Here is a 19,011-nt window from a genome sequence, read left to right as displayed (position 1 = left end):
TGATTTACAATGTTGTGCCCATATCTGTTGTCTAGCAAAGTAACTCAGCTGTACATGTATATACATTCTTTTCTTGTATCCTTTTTTATTATGGTTTGTCACAGGCTATTATATTTCTGTGTGCTGTATGCAGTAGGACCTGTTGTATGTCTATCCTAAATGTAATAGTTCACACCTGCCAACCCCAAACTCCCAGTGTCCCCACCTCTCCTTCTCCTCCTCTTCTCCACTTCTCGACTGTGTCTAGTTATCCTTTGGTGCCATTCCCTCAAAACAACTCCTGTGAATGTCGACCATAATCTTTTTTAACGTGGTTTGTCTCCATCTCCCCCCAATGCCTCCTACATCATTAACAGCTCTTTTTCAGATTTCTTTTCCACATCTCAGTTTCTGAATGTTAGAATGAGCCACAGCTCCCTCCTTGAGTATCTTTTCTATCTATACTCCTCCTTAGGTGATTTTATCTAGTCTAATGGTTTTAACATCATCTTCTGATGATTCCCACATTTGAATCACCAGTCACACTTGTTCCCGGACTCCAGGTTTTATTTCCTGTTGACTTTTCCCCAAACCTCCACTTGAATATCTGGTCAGTATCTTAAACTCAACATCTTTGGACTCCTAACTCTTCCCACCTCAGACCCCCAACCTTTTCTTTCTGTAGTCCTCCCATCTGAATTTCATTCTTTCCTCCCAAGTAAATGACAGCTTTAATCTTCCAGTTGCCTAAGTCAAAAACTTTGAGGTCACTCTTTTTTCGTACGCACATCCTTGATTCAGCCACTTCTCATCACATCCATCACCCTGGTCTCTTACTTGGCTTATTACAGTGGCCTTCTTCTGCCTCATCTCCTTGTTTCCATCTTTACCTTTTCCCCCAGCTTTATTGAGACCTCTTGACACAAAACACCATGTACATTTAAGAACTGTGGTGTTGGAGAAGACTCTTGAGAGTCCCTTGGACTGCAAGGAGATCCAACCAGTCCATTCTGAAGGAGATCAGCCCTGGGATTTCTTTGGAAGGAATGATGCTAAAGCTGAAACTCCAGTACTTTGGCCACCTCATGCGAAGAGTTGACTCATTGGAAAAGACTCTGATGCTGGGAGGGATTGGGGGCAAGAGGAGAAGGGGACGACAGAGGATGAGATGGCTGGATGGCATCACTGACTCCATGAACGTGAGTTTGAGTCAACTCCAGGAGTTGGTGATGGACAGGGAGGCCTGGCGTGCTGCGATTCATGGGGTCACAAAGAGTTGGACACGACTGAGCGACTGAACTGATACTGATACTGAAGATGTGCAACATGTTGATTTGATTCATTTATGTATTGCAAAATCATTACCACCACAGGCTTATATAACACCTCCAAACTGTCATACAGTTATTTCTTTTGTTGTTGTTGTTGAGAACACTTAAGGTCTATTTTCTTAGCAACATTCAAGTATATAATAAAGCACTATTAGCTAAAATCACCATTCTGTACATTAGATGCCTACACATGTCAATCATATAACTGGAAGTTTGTATCCTTTGACCAATGACCACCATTCTACTTTCTGTTACTTACTTTGACTTTTTTAGATTTTGCATATAAGTGAGATCATACAGTATTTGTCTTTATCTATTTTACTTAGCACAATGCCTTCAAGGTTCATCTAAGTTGTTACAAATAGCAGGATTCCCTTATTTCTAATGGCTGAATAATATCTACTAAGTATCTAAATCACATCTACTTTATCCATTCATCCATTGGCAGACTCTTAGCTTGTTTCTCTATCTTGGCTATTGTGAGTAACGCTGCAGTGAAAACAGGAATGCAGACGTCTCTACAAGACCCTGATTTCAGTTCCTTTGGACACATACCCAGAAGTGGATGTCTGGGTCATATAGTAGTAGTTCCTTTTTTAATTGTTGAGAAACTTCCTTGCTGTTTTCCATAGAGGCTGTACCAATTTACATCCCCACCAAAGTGCACAAGGGTTCCTCTCTACACATCCTTACCAACACTTGTTCTCTTGTATTCTGATGATAGGCCTTCTAACAGGTGTGATGTGATCGTCTTATTGTGGTTTTGATTTGCATTTCCCTGGTGACTAGCGCTGTCAAGCACTTTTTTCTGTACCTGCTGGGCCTCTGTGTCTTCTTTGGAAAACTGTTTACTCAGTGTGTCTGCCTATTTTTCCATCAGGTAGTTCAGTTTTTTGTTTTCATTTTTTTGTTTGTTTTGCTATTGAGTTGTGTGAGTTCCTCATATACAGTAGTCCCCCTTGTCTGTGGTTTCAGTTACTCACTGTCAACCATAGTCCAAAATATTGATTGAAGACTCCAGAAGTAAATAATCCATACATTTAAAATTGTGTACCATTCTGAGTCGCATGATAAAATCTCACTGCTGCGTCCTTCCCAGGATCCCCAACAACTGACATTGTCACGGCTCAGTGATCCAGGGTCCCCTACAGCAGATGGTCGTCTCATGTATTGTCAGGCCAGTAGTGGCCTAACACTAGGTTACGGTGCCTGTGTCCTTCACCTCACTTCATCTCATCACACGCACACACTTTCTATCATCTCACATCATTACAAGAAGAAGGGTGAGTACACGACAATAAGATATTTTGAGAAAGGGTGAGAGAGAGACCATATTTACACAACCTTTATTACAGTATATTATTATGGTTCTATTGTATTATTAGTCATTTTTAATCTCTTATTGTGCCTAATTTATAAATTAAGCTTTTATCATAGATTTATACGTGTAGGACAAAAACATAGTATATACAGTGTTTGGTACTCTCCAGTTTTAGGCATTCACTGGAGGTCTTAGAACCCCATAGATAAGGAGGGTCTACCATTTTTGGATATTAACTGCTTATCAGACGTGTGGTTTGCAAATATTTTCTCATTCCATACATTGTCATTTCATTTTGTTGTTTCTTTTGCTGTGCAGAAGCTTTTTAGTTTCTTGTAGTCACACTTGTTTTTGCTTTTGCTGTCTTATCCGGGAAATCACTGCCAAGAACAATGTCAGAGAGTTTTCTTCCTATGTTTTCTTTCTTGGTACAATGTTTTCAGGTTTTAAGTTTAAATATTTAATTCATTTGAGCTAATTTTTTTTTCTGACTGGTCTAAGATGGGATATTTTCTTTTTTTTTTTTTTTTTTTTCGCTTTTTTTGCATGTGTTATCCAGTTTTCCCAGCATCATTTATTAAAGAGACTATCTTTTCCATGTTAAGTATTCTTAGTTCCTTTGTCAAATATTAGTTCACTTTACATGTGGCGGGGTTCATTTCTGGGCTCTTGATTCTGTTGCATTGGTCCTTGTGCATGTTTATGCCAGTACCATACTATTTTGATTTCTATAGCTTTGTGGTATAATTTGATACCAGGAGCATGCTGTTTCTGGCTTTGTTCTTTCTTAGGATTGTGTTGGCTATTTGGAGTCTTTTGTGGTTCCATGCAAATTGTAAGATTGTTTTTTCTATTTCTGTTAAAAATGCCATTGGAATTTTTATAGGGATTGCATTGATGGCTTTGGGTAACATGGATGTTTTAACAATATTAATTTTTTGATCCATGAACATGAGATATCTTTCCAATTGTTTGTGTTCTTTAATTTCTTTTATCATTATCTTATAGTTTCCATTGTGCATCTTTCATCTCCTGGTTTAAGTTTGTGCCTAAATATTTTATTGTTTTTGATACTATTGCAAATTAATTGTTTTCTTTTTCACATATTTTGTTGTTAAAGTATAGAAACACAACTGTCTACTATATGTTTGTTTATTTTTGTATCTTGAAACTTTGCTGATTTTTAAAATCAATTATAGCAGGTTTTGGTGGAGTTTTTAGGATTTTCTATATATCATATCATATCTATATATAATGTATCTATATATATCATATCATTCACACACAAAGATAATTTTACTACTTCCTTTCCTGTTCGAATGTCTTCTTAAAATTGAAATATAATTGACATTATAGTGTTATATTAGTTTCACTATGTTAATAACATAATGATTTGATATATGTCTATATTGTAAAATGATTACCACAATAAATCTAGTTATCTGTTACCACACAGCTACAACTTTTTTCATTTTTATTATAAGGACTTTTAAGATATGTTCTTCTAGAAACTTTCAAATATACAATACTGTTTTATTAACTATAGTCACCATGCTGTACAGTATATCTCCAAGACTTATTTATTTTGTACTGGAAGTTTGTACTTTTTGAGTCCCTTCCCCATTTCACCCCTGTCTAATCCCTGCCTCTGGCAACCACTATTCTGTTCTTTGTATGCATAAGTTCATTTTTGTTTTAGTTTTTAGATTCCACATATAAGTGAGATTGTAGGACATTTGTCTTACTCTGCCTGGCACTTCTCTTAGCAGAGTGCCCTCAAGGTCCATCCACGTTCTTGACAATGATAGGATTTTCTTTGCATGGCTGATTAAGATTCCATTGTGTGTATATATGCGTGTGAAGTGTGTATGTATATATGTATGCTGCTGCTGCTAAGTCGCTTCAGTCGTGTCCGACTCTGTGCGACCCCATAGACGGCAGCCCACCAGGCTCCCCCGTCCCTGGGATTCTCCAGGCAAGAACACTGGAGTGGGTTGTCATTTCCTTTTCCACTGCATGAAAGTGAAAAGCGAAAGTGAAGTCGTTCAGTCACTCCTGACTCTTAGCGACCCCATGGACTGCAGCCTACCAGGCTCCTCTGCCCATGGGATTTTCCAGGCGAGTACTGGAGTGGGGTGCCATTGCCTTCTCCAGTATATATGTATATATACATATAATACACACACACTTTACATATTCTTTACCTATTCATCCATCTATAGACACTTAGTTGCTTCCTTTTGAGCTATTGTAAATAATGCTGAGGTGAACATGGGGTACAGATATCATTTTGAGTTAGTGTTTTCTTTCCTTCAGATAAACACACAGAAGTAGGATTACTAGATCATATGGCAGTTATATTTTTAATTTTTTGAGGAACCTCCATAGTGCTTTATGTAGTGGCTATACAAATTTACATTTGTATCAACAGTATATAAGGTTTCCTTTTCTCCACATCTTTGCCAATACTTTTAAAAAATTATTATAGCTATTCTAACAGCTACAAGGTGATACCACATTGTGGTTTTGCTTTGCATTTCCCTCGTAATTAGTGATATTAAATACTTTTCACGTATCTGTTGGCCATCTGTATATCTTCTTTCAAAAAATTTCTATTTAGATCTGCCCACTTGAGTCATATTGTTTTTTGCTCTCAAGTTGTATGAGTTGTTTTTAGTACTTGGATATTAATCCTTTGTCAGATATATGATTGAAAAATATTTTGACTTATTCCATAGGTTTCTTTTCATTTTGTTGTTGGGTTCTTTTGCTGTGCAGTGCTTTCTTGATTTATCTAGTGCCACTTGTTAATTTATGGATTTTTTGGTGTCCAGTTGAAAAAATCATTGCCAAGACTGACGTCAAGGAGCTTACCATCTATGTGTTCTTCTAGGAGTCCTGCTGTTTCAGGTCTTACAGTCAAGTCTTTAATGCATTTTAAGTTAGTTTTGTGTTTGGTATAAGATAGGGGTTCAGTTTCTTTTGCATGTGGATATCCAGTTTTCTCATTATTTATTGAAGAGGCTGTCTTTTCCTCATTGTATTAATACATTCTTGTCTCTCTTGTCATAAATTTATTGACCATATATGCATGCTTTTATCTCTGGGTTCTCTATTCAGTTCCATTAATCTGTGTCTAGATTTTTTTTGCCAGCACCATCTGGTTTTGATTACCATAGCTTTGTAATATAGTGTGAAATCAGAAATGTTGATGCCTTCAACTTTGTTCATCTTTGTTAAGAGTGTTTTGACTATTCATACTCTTTTGTGATTCCATACTAATTTTAGGGTTATGTTTTTCTGCATCTGTGAAGAATGCCATTGGAATTTTGATAGGAATTGATGAATCTATAGTCTGCTTTGAGTAACATGAACATTTCAACAATATTTTTTCAACACATGAGCACAGAATATTTTTCCGTTTATTTGTATCTTCAATTTCTTTCATTGGTGTTTTATAGTTTTCAATGTACTGGTCTTTCACTTCCTTAGTTATATTTATTCCTAGGTATTTTATTATTTTTGATGCTAGTGTAAATAGGAATGTAAATGAGATATTTTTCTTCTTTTCTCTTTCCAGTAGCTCAGTACATAGCAATGCAACTGATTTTTCTATGTTGATTTTTTGTATCCTTCAACTTTACTGAACTCTTTTAGTCTAACATCTTTTGGTATTATCTTTAGGGTTTTCTAGAGAAAATACACTGTCATCTGCAAATGGTGACTATTTAACCTCTTTCCCATTTGGGTACTCTTTTATTCTTTTTCTTTCCTAATTGCTCTGGCTTGGGCTTCCAGTGCTTGGGCTTCTAATACTATGTTGAAAAAGGTGGTGGGTGGACATCCTTGTTTTGTTCCTGATCTTAGAAGAAAAGCTTTAAACTTTTCATCATTGAGTATGTGTTTTGTTATATATATTGCCTTTATTAAGTTGAGGTACATTCCCTCTATACCCACTTTGTTGAGAGGTTTTGTTTGTTTTTTAATCAGTTTTTTATCAGAATGGATGTTGAATTTTGTCAAATGCCTTCCTGGCATCTGTTGAGATGAACATATGATTTTAACCCTTTATTTTGTTAATGTGGAATATCATATTAATTTATTTTGAAGATGTTAAACCATCTTTGCATCACTAGAATAAATCCAACCTAATCATTCTATGTAATTATTTTATTTTATTGTTGACTTTGATCTGTTAATATTTTGTTGAGGGTTTTTGCATCTATGTACATCAGGATATTGCCCAGTAATATTATATTCTTGTAGTGTCATTATCTTGTTTGGTATCAAGGTAATGCTAGCCTGGTAAAATAAATTTGGAAGTGTCCTATCTGCATCAATTTTTTTAAAGTGTTGAGAAGGATTGTTGTTAATTCATTAAAAAATTTTTTTATTTAAGTCTATTTGACTTACAATATTAGTTTCAGGTATATAATGTATTAATTCAATATTTTAATGTTACATTAAAGAGAAAGTTATTAAAATATTTATTATATTCCCTGTGATGTACATTACATCCTCTAACATTTATTTTATTTTATACCTAGTAGTTTGTATCTCTTAATCTCTTTCATCTATTTTGACCCTTCCACCACCCTCTCTTCTCTGCTGCTAAGTCGCTTCAGTGGTGTCCGACTCTGTGCGACCCCAGAGACGGCAGCCCATCAGGCTCTCCCATCCCTGGATTTTCCAGGCAAGAGTCCTGGAGTGGGGTGCCATTTCTTTCTCCAATGCATGAAAGTAAAAAGTGAAAGTGAAGTCGCTCAGTCGTGTCCGACTCTTAGCGACCCCATGGACTGCAGCCTACCAGACTCCTCCATCCATGGATTTTCCAGGCAAGAGTACTGGAGTGGGGTGCCATTGCCTTCTCCGGCTTCTCTTCTCTAGTAACCACTAATTTATCCTCTGTATCTCTGAGTCTGTTTCTGTTTCATTATCATTGTTTGTTTTATTTTTTAAGTGAAAACATATAGTATTTTTCTCTTATATTTCTAAGCATTACACCTTCTAGGTCCATTCACGTTGAAAATGGCAAAATTTCATTAGTTTATTTATTTTTTAATTGGAGGAAAATTGGTTTACAATGTTGTGTTGATTTCTACCATACCAGCAACACGAATCAGTCATAATTATATATATATATATCCCCTCCCTCTTAACCCTCTCTCCCCTCCCCACATCCAACCCCTCAAAGTTATCACAGAGCATCAGGCTGGGGTCCCTGTGTTATATAGCAGCTTCCCACTAGCTATTTTACACATAAAAGTGTGTGTGTGTATATATATATATATATGTGTGTGTGTGTGTGTATATATATATTAATGCTACTTTCTCAATTCATCTCATCCTCTCCTTGCCCTTCTGTGTCTACATTTGTTCTCTACATCCATATCACCATTCCTTTTCTAGATTTCATATATATGTGTTAATATATATTATTTGTTTTCCTCTTTTTGACATATTTTACTCTGTATAAGAGGCTCTAGGTTCATTTTTTTATGGCTGAGTATTTAAGTGAGTGGGTCGGTGAGTATATCTATCTATCACTGGGCCTTTAAGTTGCTTCCATAGTTTGGCTATTGTAAAAAAGGCTGCAATAAATATGAAAGTGAAAGTGAAGTGGCTCAATCGTGTCCGACTCTTTTCGACTCCATGGACTGTAGCCCACCAGGCTCCTCCCTCCATGGGATTCTCCAGGCATGAGTACTGTAGTGGGTTGCCATTTCCTTCTCCAGGGGATCTTCCCTACCCAGGGATCGAACCCTGGTCTCCTGCATTCCAGGCAGACGCTTTAACCTCTGAGCCACCAGGGAAGCCCCTGTATTTTTTTTTAATTAGTATTTTTTCTTCAGATAAAAACCCAGGAAGGGAATTGCTGGATCATATTGTAGTTCTATTTTCAATTTTTAAAAGAATCTTCATACTGTTTTCCATAGTGACTGCAGCTAATTACATTCCTACCAACAGTGCACAAAGGTTCCCTTTTCTCCACATCCTTGCTAACACTTGTTATCTTTTTGTAATAGTCATTTTGACAGGTGTGAGGTGATATCTTGGTATGGTTTTGATTTGCATTTCTCTAATGATTAGTGATGGTGATCATCTTTTCATGTGCCTGTATTCTTTGGGGAAAATGCCTATTTAGGTCCTCAGCCTGTTTTAAAATTCTATTACTTTTATTTTTGATATTAACTTTTATGAGCTATTTAAATACTTTGGATATTAACCCCTTATCAGACAAATGGTTTGCAGATATCTTCTCCCAAGATTTTGGAAAAAGTAGGTTGACTTTTCATTTTTTTAATGGTTTCCCTTGCTTTGCAAAAGCCATTTGCTTATTTTTGCTTTTGTTTCCCTTCCCTGAGGAAACAGATCCAAAAAATATTGCTAATTAAGGAGCTTTATGGTTTAGGTCATTAATACATTTTGAGTTTATTATTGTGTGTGGTGTGAGAAAATGTTCTAGTGTCATTCTTTTACATGAAATTCTCTGGTTGTCTCAAAACCAGTTATTGAAGACACTCTTTTTTCCAGATTGTACATTTTTGCCTCCTTCATCATAGATTAGTTGACCATATAAATATAGACTTATTTCTGAGTTCTCTTCTGTTCCATTGATCTATATATTTGTTTTTGTGCCAGTATCTTATTGTTTTGATTACTGTAGCTTTGCAATATAGTCTGAAGTTGGAGAGTATGATACTTCCAGCTTTGTTCTTTTTTCTCAAGATTGTTTTGGCTAGTCAAGGTCTTTTCTGGTTCCATACAAATCTTAGCATTATTTTTTCTAGTTCTGTGGGTAATATCATGAGTATTTGATAGGAAATTGCATTAAATTTGTAAATTGCTTTGGGTAGTATGGACATTTTAACAATGTTAATTCTTCCAATCCATGAACTTAGAGTATCTTTCAATTTATTTCTATTGTCTTCAATTTCCTTCATCAATGTCTTTTAGTATTCACATCCTTGGTTACATTTATTCCTAGGCATTTTATTCTTTTTTATTTTATTACATGTGGGATTACTTTCTTGATTTGGGTTTGTGATAGTTCATTTTTAATGGATAAAAGCTCAGCAGATTTCTGTAATTATTGTATCTTACAACGTCACTGAATTGAATTCACTTATTAATTCTAATAATTTTTTGGTGGAGCCTTCAGTTTTTTTAAATATATCTCATCATGTCACCTCCAGATAGTGATAGTTTTACCTCTTCCTTTCTAATTTGGATGCTTTTTATTTTCCTTTCTTTGTCTATTCCTGTGACTAGGACTATCAATACTCTGATGAATAAAAGTGACAAGACTAGACATCTTTGTCTTTCTCACCAGTGAAAATGATGTTAGCTGTGGGTTTGTCATAAATATCCTTTATTATTTTGTGGTATGTGCCATCTATACCAACTTTGATTAAGATCTTTGATCTTAAATGGATGTTGAATTTTATCAAAGGCTTTTATGCATCTATTAAGATTTATCATGTAATTCTTATACTTCTTTCATTAATGTGGTATATCACATTGACTGATTTCTGGTTATTAAATCATCCATGTATTCCTGAATAAATCCCACTCAATCATGATACATGATCCTTTTTATGTATTGTTGAACTTGATTTGCTAATATTTTGTTGAGGATTTTTGCATATATGTTCATCAAGGATTTTGGTGTGTAATATTCTTTTTCTTCTTTTTTTAGTGCTTTGTCTGGTTTTCATATCACAGTAATGCTGGCCTTGTGGAAGAGTTTGGAATTAACCCCTCCTCTTCAATTTTTTTTGAAATAGTTTAAGAAAGATCTCTTCTTTAAACATATGATAGAATTACCCTGTGAAGAGGTCTGTCCTATTTATTGAGTGATTTTGATTACTGATTCAACTTTATTACTAGTAAATGATCATTCAGATTTTCTTCTTCCTGATTCAGTCTTGGAAGATTAAGTGTTTCTAAGACTGTTTCCCTTTCTTCTAGGTTGTTCAGTTTATTGGCATATAACTGTTCATAGTATTCTCTTATGATTATATTTCTGTGATACAGGCTATAACTTCCCCTCTTTCCTTTCTAACTTTATTTTATTTGGACCCTCTCTTTTTTTCTTGATGAGTCTGGCTCAGTTTTATAAAAAACAACTCAATTTCATTGATCTATTGATTTTACTTTTAATCTTTATTTCCTCTCTGATCCTTATTTCTTTCCTTCTGCTGAATTTGGGTTTGATTTGCTTTTCTTTTTCTAATTTATTTATATGGAAAGATAGGTTGTTTGAGATTTACTTGTTTCTTGAGGTAGGCCTGTATCACTATAAGCCTCCCTCTTAGAACCACTTTTGCTGTGCCCCACGGATTTATTTATTTATTATTTAATTATTTTTGGCTGTAGTAGGTCTTCATCGCTGCATGGGGTTTTCTCTAGTTGTGGCTCATGGGGCCACTCTCTAGTTGTGGCTCCTGAGCTTCTCATTGCAGTTACTTCTCTTTGCAGAACACAGGCTCTAGTGCAGGCAGGCTTCAGTAGTTGCAGCTCCCAGGATCTAGAGCACAGGCTTAGTATTTGTGGCAAGTGGGCTTAATTGCCCCATGCCATGTGATATCTCCTTGGATCAGGGATTGAACCCATGTCTCCTGCATTGGCAGACATATTCTTTACCACTAAGCCACCAGGAAAGCCTTGTCCCATGGATTTATAAAGTTATATTCCTATTTTCAATTCTACTTACATAACATTGTGGTTGGAAAAGATGCTTGATATAATTTCAGCCTTCCTAAATTTTTTGAGACTTGTTTGTGGCCTAGAATGTGATCTATCCTGGAGGAAGTTCCACATGCACTTAAGAAGGTGTATTCTGCTGTTTTTAGATGGAATGTTCTATAGGTATTGTTTGGGGGAAATGTATTATTTAAGGCTACTTTTCTTTATTGATTTTTTGCCTGGATGAACTGTCTGTTGATGATGTGGGTGTTTGTTCTATAAATATTTGATAGAATTCACCAGTGAAGTAGTCTGGTCCTAGACTTTTGTTTGTTAACCAACTTGAATGCTGATTCAATCTCCTTACTCACTATTGATCTTTCATATTCTGTTTCTTTATGATTTAGTCTTTCTAGAAGTTTTTCTGTTTCTGGGAATTTTTCCAGGTCTACATTATCCAATTTGGGGCATGTAACTTTTTTTTAATGGTCTATCATGATATTTTGTATCTCTGGGCTATCAGTTATAACTTCTCTGTTTTTTGTCATTCTGAGTCCTTGTCCTCTTCCAGTTTTTCAAAGTTTGTCTGACTAAAAGTTCATAAATTTCATCTTTTCAAAAAAAATAAAATCAGCTCTTAATTTTAATGATCTTTTTGATTGTTTTTTTTATGGTCTCTATTTCATTAATTTCTGCTCTGATCTTTGTTATTGCCTTGCTTCTGCTAACTTTGGGCTTACTTTGTTCTTTTTTTCTAGTTCCTTGTATTGTAAACTTAGGCAGTTTATTTGAGATATTTTTTCTTTTTTCTTAATATATGCATATATAAACTTCCATCTTAGAACTGCTTTTGCAGCATTCCATTTTTAAAAATAATTTATTTAATTTTTGGTTGTTCTGCTTTAAACAGTTTGAAGATTACATGTCTTGGAGAAGAATGTTTTGGATTAAAATTTTGAAATGACCAATTAACTTCATGAGGTTAGATCTGCCTTTACTTTTTAAAATCCATTCTTAACACAGAATTACCCTTTAAAACACAAATCAGGTCATGTTCCTCCTCTGCTGAGAACCCTCTAATATCATCATCTTGGAGTGAAGGCCGCCATCTGACCTTATCCTCACCACTCTCTTCATGGCTCATTCTGGTCTGGCCACAGCTTTTCTGAGTTTTCCAACTTTAGAGCTTTTCTCTTGCTTTTCTCTCTGCTTATATACTCTTTCTCAAATATCCACATGACTTTCATCTTCAAATATTGTCAGTAAAACCTCCTTGGCTGACTACTGATTATTTAGAAAATCCAGCATTCCTCCCAATAGTCAGTGCTCCCTTTCACCTTAACTTGCCTTACTTTTTCCTCTTGCACTTATCTATTAATACTTTATTCTGTGTCTCTCTTTCCTAACTAGAATATAGGCTCCAAGAAGATAGAGACATATTGGTTTTGCTCATTGCTGGATGCCCAACTCCTAGAAATGCGCTTGAAACCAGCTTTAAGAGTGAAGGTTTAAACTATTTCTTAATGGATGGGTGAATTAATGAGTGATTATATAAAACCAGGGTGGTGGAAAAGGTGATCCCTAAGATCTCATTCAAATCTGCTTATCCCTGATTTTGTAAGTTAAAATGTACTTCCTTTTTCTCATTAATGACTTGAAAATACATAAAATAAAACCACTATGTTAGGAAATTATAGCTTAAGCTCAACTAATTAACATAATGTCTGACTTTTTTGTTTTTAGTTCATTTGATGTGCTTTAAGTGAACTCATTTATCCCTCACAGCAACCTTGTGGCATAGTTGTTGATATTTTCATTTTGGGGATGTGTAAATTGAGGAAAATAGAGGACAGATTAGCGCACAGCCCAAGGCTGCATACTAGGAATGCAGAGCCAGGGTTTGAACCCAAAATTATAGTTCTTTATTGTAAGTCATCATTTAGGGAATATAAAAATGAAAATTTAATCGGTGGTACATAATATTTAAAACATAACTCTTTCATTTTAATATATTCTCCCTGAAAATATTTTATTCAAACATACATATTTGAAACATGGATATTATAGACATTAATTTCATGAAATATATACCTGTTAGTAAGTGATATTGTAATAAAAGGAAATAAAAATATATTTCCTCAGTCATTTATTTTATGCTCTGATTTTTTTTTTTCCTTCTGATTTTAACTCAAATTGTTTGAGCTTTTTATTTGTCTTTGGTGGGCATTTAGTATCTTAAAAACTGTGATGTCATTCCAACTACTGGAATTTTTACACAGTCACCAGGAGATTATTTACTATACCCTGATGGCTCAGACGGTAAAGAATCTGTTTGCAATGCAGAAGACCTGGGTTTCATCCCTGGGGCAGGGGATATCCCCTGGAGAAGGGAATGGCAACAGCCGGCTGGAAAATCCCCATGGACAGAGGAGCCTGGTGGGCTACAGTCCATGGGATCACAAAGAGTCGGACCCAACTGAGGGACTATCACTTTTACTTTCTTTTTTGGATTGATTTACTTACCTGAAAATCAGTCTGAGGCTCAATAAGAATATATGACAGAGAATTATTTCCTTGTTCTTGTCACTGTCTTCTCTCTAGCTTTGAGGTCCTATTGGTGCTTCATGATCAAGAGCTCATATGCTGTTGCACAAACCTGTTTGGTCAAGGGTGAGGGAATTCCAGGTCCCGCGGTGAGGAGTCAGCTGGATGAGCACTAGGGTGTGATCAGTGGAATGCACCTGCTAGCATGAAGCAAAGGGGAGGGAAAGGAAACACTTTGTGAAAATAACTGTTTATTCTAGTTTGTACTTAAAGTTTTAGATTCTTATTAATCCTTACCATATCCCTGTGAGGAATGCAGTATTTTACTGATTTTTACAGATGAGGCTTAACCAGTAAAAGTGCTCGTCTGCATCCAGAGCCCGATGCTTTCTGCTGTACTGCTGCTGGTGCTTCATCGTGTTCCTTAAAGCTCAGTCAAGAGCTGCTTGTGAGAGGGGCGTTAGGCTACCAGGGGCATCTCAAGTTTCAAGCAACACCACCCAGATTTCTACTAATGGGACTCTTCTGTGCAAGGAATATAAGGCAAGTGCTCCGTGAATATGCCTAGAAATCCTTAATTCAGTGAATTTAAATGATCTGAATTCATTCTTGTGGGGGTAGGGAAGAAGTGGAGTATCTCTGTGTAACTACCATTTTACTCAACACCTAAGGAGAAATCTCATTTCAGTTTGAATTAAGAATTGATTAGAGAGTAAAATGTCAATTTGAGTCGAGAAATTCTTTTGAAATTGCATAAAAGGAAGCCCCCAGAGAAAGCATATTTGTGCAGCATACATGCAAGGGAAAGAGTGCTCCTTTCAAGAGGGAAATGTTTTGAGAGGGAGCAAAGACATTTGTGAGAAATTGCCTTGTAAGAGAGGGAAATGCAGGCAGGTGGCCTCGAGAATATGGGAACAAAAGTATCTTTGTTCTTTGAAACTGAAGAGTGCTGGCAAAACTGAAATAATCTATAATTACTGCTAATTCTCTGCTGGGCATCTTTTGTGAACATTTTCTCACCACTCTAACTAGAGAGTGTGTTTCTCACGGGAGGGAGGCAGGGAGGAAGTGCCCCACCCCTTACTGCAAAGCCTGAGACTGAAGTTAGTTAGCAAGTGTCTTCCTGTGGCCAGCACTCTCCCACTGCATTGATTTGAGAATGATGCTGGACACCCGCCTCCAGGTGGCCTTTAAACCCACAAAACCAATTAAAAACTCTCTGCAGCTTGAACAGTAGCTGCCTGGATAAATAAGGTCTTTTCTCACTGAATTTGGTTCTTACACAGCTGATGGAAAGGAATAGAAGCTCAAATTACCCAAAGCAGGAGGGTTTTTACACTAGAGCAACTAAAGAGACCAAGGAAAGGAGTAAGGGGTACTGTGTGACACGGCAGCTGTGCGCATGCCTGCCTGCATGAAAAGGTTCATTCTTGGCAGTTATTTCCAGAGGAGGCAAGGAGCCAATAAAGCTTTTGATGCTGGCTCGTCTGTCATTGTCAGCTGTCTCCCTGATTCAAGTCCACCTGCAGGCTCGGAAGCAGCAAAGTGGCCCACACCTTCATTTATGGGGCATTGGCATCAGCCTCTGCCTGGCCAGTGAGATCAGGAAGGCCCCTGGCAGGAAAAGATTTGCACTCACAGAATCTTAAATTCCCCTTGCCTGGAGCAGTGCAGACTAGCAAACCTGAAGAGCTAGAAGTTCCCAAGGTTAAGCCAGAGGATGGATTGTGAAATGAGAACTGACAACATCTCCAGAGGGTTGAAATTAAAAACAAAAACAAAACCCACAAATGGTTGGATTACTGCTTTTTAACGGTGACATTGCTTCGTACCACCCTGGCTTTGAGTAGAATGCTAGAGGAATCACCCAGGCAACGAATTCAAAGGTTATTAAATGGCAGTCATTTTCTGGGTTCAAGAATGACTATTTGATGGAGACAAAAATATGAGAAAGAATTCCCTTACCTCACGCATGACGTAAATGATTTCTCTACCAGTTTCAGAAGCGGTAGGGACGACAGTTGGAAGACTCGAGGTGATTAGAACGTGTAACTCTGTTTGCTCTCTTGCGTTTCTATAAAGTGTTCCGCAGGAGTGCACAGGGGCTGTGTGAGGAGTGGTTCACACGACAGGGAAGGGACCGAGAGAACAGCAACCTAGCTTCCGGCTTCCTGGAGCCACGCGGGGTGGATGTGGACGTGCGTTTGTCTGGTGCTTCTCAGGCCACCTCTTCCCACTCCCCTTCCTAACACGGCCTGCCTTTCTAACAGGCAGGGAGAGGAATTTTCCATTAAGAGTAGACAGGAAGAGGAAAATGAGAATCTGAGAAAAGGGCTGGCCTTAGACTTAAGCAATGTGAACTCAACTCTGGGGTCCCTGCTGTCGCCAATGGTGCTGAGACTATACACGAGGAGGGACGGTCAGCTGAGGTCCTCAGTAGAGCTGTTACTCCATTCCTGACACTGGCTACACATGAAAAGTGAGTAGGTTAAAAAGTAAGCTTGAAAAAAAAGTCAGCTGACTAGCTATTCAATCAGAGAAATATTTTGGCCTTAATTATTTGGATGCTACCTGATCTGCCTCTTGAGAAATTTGTATGCAGTTCAGGAAGCAACAGTTAGAATTGGACATGGAACCACAGACTGGTTCCAAATAGGAAAAGGAGTACGTCAAGGCTGTATATTGTCACCCTGTTTACTTAACTTATATGCAGAGTACATCATGAGAAACGCTGGGCTGGAAGAAACACAAGCTGGAATCAAGATTGCTGGGAGAAATATCAATAACCTCAGATATGCAGATGACACCACCCTTATGGCAGAAAGTGAAGAGGAACTAAAAAGTCTCTTGATGAAAGTGAAAGTGGAGAGTGAAAAAGTTAGCTTAAAGCTCAACATTCAGAAAACAAAGATCATGGCATCCGGTCCCATCACTTCATGGGAGATAGATGGGGAAACAGTGGAAACAGTGTCAGACTTTATTTTACTGGGTTCCAAAATCACTGCAGATGGTGACTGCAGCCACGAAATTAAAAGATGCTTACTCCTTGGAAGGAAAGTTATGACCAACCTAGATGGCATATTCAAAAGCAGAGACATTACTAGTCTAGTCAAGGCTATGGTTTTTCCTGTGGTCATGTATGGGATGTGAGAGTTGGACTGTGAAGAAGGCTGAGCGCCGAAGAATTGATGCTTTTGAACTGTGGTGTTGGAGAAGACTCTTGAGAGTCCGTTGGACTGCAAGGAGATCCACCAGTCCATTCTGAAGGAGATCAGCCCTGGGATTTCTTTGGAAGGACTGATGCTAAAGCTGAAACTCCAATACTTTGGCCACCTCATGCGAAGAGTTGACTCATTGGAAAAGACTCTGAATCTGGGAGGGATTGGGGGCAGGAGGAGAAGGGGACGACAGAGGACGAGATGGCTGGATGGCATCACCAACTTGATGGACGTGAGTCTGAGTGAACTCCGGGAGTTGGTGATGGACAGGGAGGCCTGGCGTGCTGTGATTCATGGGGTCACAAAGAGTCGGACACGACTGAGCAACTGATCTGATCTGATTAGATATAGTTTACTATTAAGAATAACCATCTAAAAAGTATCTTTAAAAAGCTCCTGTTTTTCATTACCTTCTGCCCCACTGAGGTGGCAGTAATTCAGGAAGTGAACAGAAACTTCAACAACAAGACAATACTTAGAGTGCATTAAATAAATATAAATTTTATTAAAAACACTCACATAGCGTTATCAGGAATGATATAATAATAAACGCTTTCAAATAACCTGCATCCATAACATTACAATACTTACAGTATTTATAACCATCCTCAGATTTTTATAGACAAACCGAACATCTCATGAAAATAAGTTTTTAAAAAAAGCGTAGAAAAATGCACACAGAACTCATTATCTTAGTGTCAGACGGCAGAAGTTTCCTACACAAGTTAACCACTAGCTTTAGAAGTGAACTGTACACCACTGTGCGTCAATCAGGATGAAAAATTCATTCAAGTAAAGTTGACACCACTCAGAAGCATTTTCAAGTATGGCTATATAGTCAACCTGATATTCCTATATAAGCAAATTGGAGATCTGCTTTCCATTCATTCTGAGGCAGGTTTGATATTTACAATTATAGATCTGATATTTACAATATGCCACTTAATTTCTTCTCCTTCCTACCTAGCCTCTCCTCAACCCCCTACACTATACGTCCTGCTCTGTTGGCCAGCAGTTTGACAAATGACAGTGGATTGATACAGAAACCAAATATTCACTCATCTAGGGATTTGGTTGACTCAAAATCAACAAATGTGCATGTAGTAACCAAATATTTAGGGTTAGATACATGGCATATGCAAAACATTCAAATCATGCAGTTTGAAATATATAAAGCAAATGTTCTTGAAATGCTTGTAAACTGGTCACAGCCAAAAACTAGAGAAGAAAAATTTATTTTAAAGACAAAAGCCATGTTTTGACTAAAAAAAAAAAAATCCATTAAGATTTGACCAATAAAACTCAAAGGCCTCCATTGATTAAGAATTTATTTGAAATGTTAAAAAGCAAAAATGTACACAGACTAAGACATAATTGTACAGTTGATTGCACACCATCCCCCTAAGTGTTTTGCTTGTGTAGAAAAGTCCTGTGGATCTGTACCTGTATTGATTACAGGATCAAAACATCTTTTATTTAGAGAGTTAAAGACTCTAGCCAACAGCCACTTGCCAAACTCCTGACTTACAATTTTCCCTTTATCAACTCAGTGCATTCTATTTTCATGTAATTTTTTTCTGCTTGAAACAGTCAAAAGATTTTCCAAACTCTTAAAATGCTTTTCTTTACAATAAAAACAGCCAACAGATTTACAAGATTAGTTTTAGTTACATCAGGACATATACAAGTAAAATAGGAGGGATTCAAAATAAAAGGGTTAAATCCCTGAAAAAGAATATATTTATTAACGTACAACAATTTTACATGAACACAGGTGACGTGTTGGCATAAGGAGAACATGAGCTGAAATATCCCTGAATTTTTAGAACAAAAAGGTTGAAGTTCAAGTTATACTTGCTAAGAAATCAAGTATTGGAAAAAGGTATGTTTTTTTTTAACTAAAAAAAAAGCCTTGGAAAAAAATGATGGT

General features: G+C 36.9%; 1 long non-coding RNA gene and 1 other non-coding gene across 3 annotated transcripts in view; one reads left to right on the top strand and one right to left on the bottom strand.

The window, feature by feature from the left end:
- LOC129657559 (uncharacterized) overlaps nt 1–19,011 on the top strand; it is a 79,008-nt gene that overhangs the window by 39,996 nt on the left and 20,001 nt on the right. Inside the window, exon 1 of one of the 2 annotated variants that reach the window (XR_008716800.1) lies at nt 18,705–18,963. The exons of the other annotated variant lie outside the window; for it this stretch is intronic. This is a non-coding gene — a long non-coding RNA (uncharacterized LOC129657559). Of the gene's footprint in view, nt 1–18,704; nt 18,964–19,011 lie in introns of those variants that run through there. 2 annotated transcript variants of the gene reach the window in all.
- TRNAS-GGA (transfer RNA serine (anticodon GGA)) lies at nt 8,373–8,444 on the bottom strand. The gene has a single exon. It is a non-coding gene; the product is annotated as a tRNA-Ser (tRNA).

This window comes from Bubalus kerabau, chromosome 7 (assembly GCF_029407905.1).
Source record: "Bubalus kerabau isolate K-KA32 ecotype Philippines breed swamp buffalo chromosome 7, PCC_UOA_SB_1v2, whole genome shotgun sequence".
NCBI lineage: Eukaryota > Metazoa > Chordata > Mammalia > Artiodactyla > Bovidae > Bubalus > Bubalus kerabau.
This window is presented reverse-complemented; position numbering and strand designations above follow the sequence as displayed.